We start from the raw sequence: 8,254 nt of genomic DNA on the forward strand, positions 1-8,254 counted from the left end.
CCAACCGTCGTGATTGGTGGACGAGTTGCCAGGTTGCAGCTTCTGTACCGTGCCGGCACATAAATAGGTTCGGCTCAAGCGGCGGCAGCATCATTCCCCCGTGACTGTCTGAGCGTCTCTCATCACCTTGGTTATCTCATCATCATCATGGTAGAAGCAAAGCCTACCAAGAAGGCTGCGGCTGCTGCTGCTGTGGTGGCCACCACCAGGAAACCTCGCGTCCAGGTTGCTCACCCGAAAACTAGTCAAATGGTTCTAGCCGCGGTCGCAGCACTCAAAGACCGTAAGGGCTCGTCTCTACAAGCAATCAAGAAGTACGTTGTTGCCAACAACAAAGTCGAGGCTGCCAAGATCGCCATTTACATCCGAAGATTTCTCAAGAAAGCAGTGGCTGACGGCATTCTTGTTCAGACCAAGGGAAGTGGAGCTAGTGGATCATTCAAGCTGGCCGTAGCAGAGAAGAGGGCCGTTCTAACTCCCAAGAAAGCCACCACAACCAAGAAACCATCTACAGCAGCAAAGAAGGCCGTGGTAACTCCCAAGAAAGCCGCCACAAGCAACAAACCACCTACAGCCTTGAAAAAGAGCAGCAGCAGCAGCTTGTTGTTGGGAACAAAAAGCCCAAAATAAAGAGAGCTTCAAAATCTCCCAAACCACCCAAGGCAAAGAAAGCTGTCAAGAAAACAACAAAGGCAAAATAAACGACGACATGCAAGCAGCATGAATACACATGACAATAAACATCCAGGCCTCCCCCCTCAGTGGAGGGGCCTCATATGATTCCAAAAAGAGTTTAGTTTTGTAGACAAATAAATCATTACTTTTGGGGTAGATTTACTCTGTATATTATATATATATATATATATATATATATATATATATATATATATATATATATATATATATATATATATATATATATACACATACATGGGTGAGGTGATATGGTACCAAAGTTTTGGGTGAGGTGATTGACATTTACACAAGATAAAACACGAACCAATGGGAATAAAAACATAAGAATGGAAGTAACTGCAGAAGGCCTATTGGCCCATAACACAAGCACTTCCTCTTGATGCTTCTATATTGGTTCGGAGTCTTGAAGCTATAATATATATATATATATATATATATATATATATATATATATATATATATATATATATATATATATATATTATATATATATATATATATATATATATGCACACAAAACTAAATAGTCTTGTTAGACAAATTGCCCCTATTAGAGGCAAGTTGACTAACAAGCCGAATGACTGCAATTGTTTTGAATTTGAGTTAAATCTAACATAGAAATGTAATCAAACCTAACCTAACCTATGCTAACCCAAGCTAAGCTAACCTAACCTAACCTAAGCTAACCCAAGCTAAGCTAAGCTAACCTAACCTAACCTAAGCTAAGCTAACCTAACCTAACCTAACCCAGCAATTCATGATCTTAATATAATACTGTTAATTGGATAAACCAATTTGGAAAGAAATGTTCGAAAATAACAAATTAACTGTGCTTGTTAGGAAAATTGGGCCTTGCATACTTGTCCCAATAGTGTGGTTCTCGCTTTTAGGTACGACATAAACGTATACCTAAGTTGAGAGAGAAAAAGATTCGCACTCAAACATGCATATCGATTGCCAGTCCTGAATTCTGGGTAGATATTTCGTGTCCTCCCTTTTCATTTACCATCATTTGGATACTATCAAAACAGCTCTGAGAAGGATAATAATGAATAAAACGGGTAGCTCACTCATGTAAAAAGGAAGAGTTGGGAAAGATCTCTCTCTCTCTCTCTCTCTCCCTCACCCCCCCCCCCCCACCACCACCAATGATCCTGCTCTGCTAGTATATAACGGAACAAACCTTCCCCCCCCCCCCACCCCTCCCTCCCCAATCAGAGTCCCTTTAAGCATGCGAGGATAAAAAATAGATTTCATAAGACCCAATGTGCTAGCTGATATCAAAACAATTTATGTTATCGTCTATTAAGCCCTTCAGTAAAAAAGTATAGGGACCTAATTAGGTCCCGTTTTGAGGTGGTGGTGGGTGGAATCGATGGATTAGCCAAGCTCTTATCCGCCGAATCCGTAGAGGGTACGACCCTGGCGCTTCAGAGCGTACACCACGTCCATGGCAGTGACGGTCTTCCTCTTGGCGTGTTCCGTGTAGGTTACAGCATCACGGATGACGTTCTCGAGGAACACCTTCAGGACGCCACGGGTCTCTTCGTAGATGAGACCCGAAATACGCTTCACGCCGCCACGACGAGCTAAGCGACGAATAGCGGGCTTGGTGATGCCCTGGATGTTGTCACGTAGCACCTTACGATGACGCTTGGCGCCACCCTTTCCGAGTCCCTTGCCTCCCTTGCCGCGTCCAGTCATGGTGTTGAAGTTGTGTGAATAATAAAATTTCGGCACGATTTCCCCAGACTATATCCCGTCAAGCGGACGTACTTGTAGCATGGCAACTCCTAACTCCTGCCTGTCCTTACTTTATGCTTGTACTCGAGCAGAAACACGGCTTTCTCACAACGCTTTCAAAACTGCAGTTGCCTACTCGTCTGTTTCACGTCTCTGTGAAATGACTTTTGCACAAATCCAAAAAATAGAGCAAATCAGCGATAATAGTGTTTGAGGTGAGCTGCCTGTTGGCTGCAGCCAGAGGAAGGAGGGAGGGGCAACGGGGTGACGTAGGCGAGTCGAGCAGCCAATGGCGCTCGAGCAAGCGCCTCGAGACGGCGTATATAAGCAAAAATTTTTCGGCGCCGGCCATCACAAACCACAGTTGTTCACCATGGCTCGCACCAAGCAGACTGCTCGCAAGTCCACGGGAGGCAAGGCTCCTCGTAAGCAGCTGGCCACCAAGGCAGCACGCAAATCTGCTCCTGCCACAGGGGGCGTGAAGAAGCCTCACCGTTACAGGCCCGGAACGGTCGCCCTGCGTGAGATCCGTCGTTACCAGAAGAGCACAGAGTTGCTCATCAGGAAACTTCCCTTCCAGCGTCTGGTGCGCGAGATTGCCCAGGACTTCAAGACCGATCTTCGCTTCCAGTCGTCTGCCGTCATGGCTTTACAGGAGGCATCCGAGGCTTACCTGGTCGGTCTCTTCGAGGACACTAACCTCTGTGCCATCCACGCCAAGCGTGTCACCATCATGCCAAAGGACATTCAGCTTGCTCGCCGTATCCGTGGAGAGCGTGCATAAGCTAAAACGACCACCCTAGTATACACCAAACTCGGCCCTTCTCAGGGCCAAAATATCCTTCTAAGGAGATTTCAGACATTCCTAGCATCAGTCATATGAATTAACCTTCATCTATACATATAATAAATAAATAAATACAATAATTTAGGTGGCATACATACACTGTACACGTGATATCAATAAATCAAGTCATTTGTAGTACAACCTGTCCTCTTACAAACAAAACGCCGTCGCTTTTCATTCTTATGCACTGCCAAGGATCCTCCCCCCCCCCCCTCCAAAAAAAAAAAAAAAAAAATTGTCATACTGTACTAGAAATAAAAGCAGCTTGTATAAGTGACATACTGTCCTGTCCTGTTTTATTCCTTTTTGGTCCTCTGGCTTAATCTGTTAAGTTAGGAGATGACATTTTAAATTAACCGTTTTCTTGACATTTTCAAACCTTAAGAGGGTGGCCTGCATAGTAATCCTAATGTGGAACATAACAATGAATCTCTAATCTCTAGAAAAAAGATACCGAGTGTTTATATGTGTGTTGAGAGAGAGAGAGAGAGAGAGAGAGAGAGAGAGAGAGAGAGAGAGAGAGAGAGAGAGAGAGAGAGAGAGAGAGAGAGAGAGACATGCAGAGACAGAGACAGAGACAGACAGACAGACAGACAGAGACTGAGAGAGAGAAACACACACAGACAGTTTCATAAATATTCTCATTTTATAGCTATTTGCTTTCAGTGACAGAGGTTTTTGTTATAATAGTATTGGTGTCTAACACTCACAATCTCTTTAGAAATTAAAGTGTGGCTCCAATGGAGCCGAGTTTGTTGGTTTGAGGCCAAGCCACCACCACAGGGCAGTAAGTAAGCCGTTTACTTGGAGGAGGTGTACTTGGTGACGGCCTTAGTGCCCTCAGAGACGGCGTGCTTGGCCAGTTCTCCGGGCAACAGGAGCCTTACAGCCGTCTGGATCTCCCGACTGGTAATGGTGGAACGCTTGTTGTAGTGGGCCAGGCGAGAAGCCTCGGCGGCGATGCGCTCGAAGATGTCGTTCACGAACGAGTTCATGATCGACATGGCTTTGGAAGAGATACCAGTGTCGGGGTGGACCTGCTTCAGCACTTTGTAGATGTAGATGCTGTAGCTCTCCTTCCTCCTGCGCTTCTTTTTTCTTATCGCCCTTGGCAATGGCCTTCTGGGCCTTTCCGGCCTTCTTGGCAGCCTTTCCAGATGCCTTGGGTGGCATGATGATGCTCGTGCTGGCTGGCGTTGCGATACAATAATGAACTTTTGCGCGAGTCGAGCTTTCCTTTTATATCCCGCTCGCGACTCAGCTCAGAGCGGGTCGCGTGGCGGAGCGCGCTGATTGGTCAGTGGCGGACTCCCTTGATCCTGAGCGGGGTATATAACACGAAGCTCGATCTGCGGGCCGGCATAAAACACCACAAACCCACAACAGCAGCAGCAATGTCAGGACGCGGCAAGGGAGGCAAAGTGAAGGGCAAGTCAAAGTCTCGCTCCAGCAGGGCCGGACTTCAGTTCCCCGTGGGCAGAATTCACCGTCTGCTGCGTAAAGGCAACTACGCCGAACGCGTCGGTGCTGGCGCTCCTGTCTACCTGGCAGCCGTCATGGAATACCTCGCTGCCGAAGTTCTGGAGCTCGCCGGTAACGCCGCACGTGACAACAAGAAGACCCGTATCATCCCACGTCACTTGCAGTTGGCCATCCGCAACGACGAAGAACTCAACAAACTTCTGTCTGGCGTAACCATTGCACAGGGAGGTGTTCTTCCAAACATTCAGGCAGTTCTTTTGCCAAAGAAGACAGAGAAGAAGTAAGCACTTCTGCCACCCACCACGACAAATACCATAACCAGGCTCCATCCGGAGCCACACACACTTTAATAGAGAGATTCAAGTAGACAATCAACTTTCAAACATTAATAATAACATTTATATTGATTTCATTTGGAATGTGTACATAACAAACAAACAAAACAAAATTATAGGGGATATTCAGCATCACTTGGAATATTAACCAATCATATAAATCCAATATATATTTTATATTTTACTTTAAGCGAGGAATTCATATTCTATCAATTTTTAATCATACAAATGAACAAAAGCAATTCTTCACTAGACGTAATGAATGAATAAATGATCAAGGTTTTAATGTGTTTCATGAATAAATATATATATATATATATATATATATATATATATATATATATATATATATATATATATATATATATATATATATATATATATATATATATAATATAATATAATATAATATATTATAATACTTGTGAACCAGAATATGTTTGAGCAGCAGCGATCGTGCCATTGGCCGAAGTGCAACAATTCAAATAATTTAAAGGGCCTGCTCGGGTATATAAGAGAGGCTGGGAGACTGGGGCCGGTGGTGGGTGATGGGTGATGAGTGATGGTGTGGTGTGGTGTGGTGTTGTTAAGAGTTGATTTACGGCCAGCCAGCCAGCTGCAGCCAAGGCAGGGCAGGGCAAGGCAAGGCAAGGCAAGGCAAGGCAAGGCAAGGCAAGGCAAGGCAAGGCAAGGCAAGGCAAGGCAAGGCAATAACAGGACAGGACAGGCAAGGCAAGGCAAGCAGGCGGGCGGGCAGGCGGGCGGGCGGGCGGGCAGCCAGCCAGCCAGCCAGCCAGCCAGCAGGCAGGCAGGCAGGCAGGCAGGCAGGCAGGCAGGCTGGCAGGCAGGCAGGCAGGCAGGCAGGCAGGCAGGCAGGCAGGCAGGCAGCCAGCCAGCAGCCAGCCAGCCAGCCAGCCAGCCAGCCAGCAGGCAGGCAGGCAGCCAGCCAGCCAGCCAGCCAGCCAGCCAGCCAGCCAGCCAGCCAGCCAGCCAGCCAGCCAGCCAGCCACTCCCACTTTGTATTTATATGCATTCAATTTATATTCAAACATTATATATGTTAAGGGCCTAGTTTTAGTGTTTATTTTAAAAATGACAAACATCGAGTCGTTTTACCAGTCCTTTAGCGTTAACGGTGATGCATTTTAAAACTGAACAGAAATCACCTTTTCTGGATATATCAAATATCGAATCCGCTTAATGTGCCTACAATTCAATCATTCAAAAAATACATAATTTACATCATGCCTTTTCATAGAACAGACAATAAGATTTGAGACAATAAGAACTTTAGTTTTATAACTAAAGTTGCACAATTATACCAACTCTATGGTGGCTGGGTGGTAAGGTGTGTGGCTGGTGTTTTGGAAGTCGCGAGTTCAAACGACCCAATGGGAGTACTTTTTTTTTTTTTTATGCCATACAATCTTCCTAGTACTATTATGTAGGTTTGTGTGTGTGTGTTTTTATTCATTCTTTGGTTTTATAGATGACATACATATTGACTCCTTTTACCGGTCCTTAATTAGGCTCTGGGGAAGCAATGGTGGTGGTGGTGGTGCATTTAAAACTAAACCAAAATCACCAGTTCTGGACGCGTCAAATATCATATCCGCTTAATGTGTCTACAACCTAATTACTTAAAACTACACTATTTAATTCATTCATATCATGTGCATATTGGTCATTATGCTCATACAACCGACATAACAATTTATTTTCATTATTAGAATCATACATTTCATCAAGTAATACAGATACAAAGAGATTTTCTTTCTGAGAAGACCGTTAGTATTGGCTGGCTGGCAGGCAGGCAGGCAGGCAGGCAGGCATTTGAGGGTTATTATTTCGCCTGTTGATTGGGGGGAGGGTTGATGTGTTAGGGGGTTTTCGGTTAGGTGTGGTGGTGGTGATTGGTGGTGGTGGTGATTGGTGGTGATTGGTGGTGAGTAGTGGTGAGTAGTGGTGGTGGTGGTGGTGGTGGTGGTGGTGGTGGTAGTAGTAGGTGGGAGGGGGGGGGGGGGGAAGGGGAATGATGGTCTGTGGATTCCTTCTCCGTACCCCTTACATATAAGCAAAAACATGCCTTCCTGTGGGTATAGAAACATTAACACAAATTATATCAGTAACTGATATTGTAGCCTTTTAAACAGAAAAGATTTGTACATACAAATACTTTTAAATTATCATTTATTTGTGGAAATGGCATTTACGTCATTAAATTGATACCTCAGCATCAAGTGTCCTGCAGTGGTCCAGTGGTAAAGTGTATATAAGTGATGCGTATTCTTGGAGTTGCGAGTTCAAACCCGGATTAAGCTATATATATATATATATATATATATATATATATATATATATATATATATATATATATATATATATATATATATATATATATATATATATATATATATATATATATATATATATATATACAACATGTTTTGTTTTGGTTGTTTGTTTTTGTATAAAGCCTCACACACTATATTAAGCGAGTTTGTTTTAAACATGACATACATATTAATTCATTTTACCAGGCCTTATTCCACACAACTCCGTGAATTTCCCGTGGAGCCAGCCAGCCAGCCAGCCAGCCAGCCAGCCAGCCAGCCAGCCATTCAAACAAAAACAAACGAAACAAAACAAAACAAAACAAAAAACATTATTGCCAACAGCATTTGGTGTTCCCAGGCGGTCACCCATCCAAGTACTAACCAAACCCAACGTTGCTTAACTTCGCTGATCGGACGAGAAGCGGTGTTCTCAACGTGGTATGGCCGTTGGCATGAGACTGCCTACACATTGTGGCTAATAACCAACTCTTTTTAGTCATCACGGCAGGATACGGACCTTCTTGTGGTGTCTTAATGGTAATTGTATCCTAACATATTTTTGTCTCCTTGGCATGGATATTTAACATCGTTTATTCAGTCTTGGGTTTATGTTCTTTCGCCATTTACAGACATTTTACATCTACCTACTTCCTCAGCCTACCCTGCCAATTTCTAATGAATTTGTGGATTTTCTTTTGTAATACATACATGTGTGTGCTCATCTGCTCTTCAGTTTTTATGATATTTGTCTCATCTGTCCTGCTTTATGATACTTTTACAAAGAACATGAACAAATGCTTCTATTTTAGAGAAGA

At 43.9% G+C, this 8,254-nt stretch overlaps 1 non-coding gene across 1 annotated transcript; it reads right to left on the reverse strand.

Annotated features, from left to right (window-relative positions):
• Window positions 1–7,772: 7,772 nt before the first annotated feature.
• LOC138361854 (5S ribosomal RNA) lies at window positions 7,773–7,891 on the reverse strand. Its single transcript, XR_011227225.1, has one exon. It is a non-coding gene; the product is annotated as a 5S ribosomal RNA (ribosomal RNA).
• Window positions 7,892–8,254: the final 363 nt, after the last annotated feature.

The sequence above is a fragment of the Procambarus clarkii genome, unplaced genomic scaffold (assembly GCF_040958095.1).
Source record: "Procambarus clarkii isolate CNS0578487 unplaced genomic scaffold, FALCON_Pclarkii_2.0 HiC_scaffold_919, whole genome shotgun sequence".
NCBI classification, from domain to species: domain Eukaryota; kingdom Metazoa; phylum Arthropoda; class Malacostraca; order Decapoda; family Cambaridae; genus Procambarus; species Procambarus clarkii.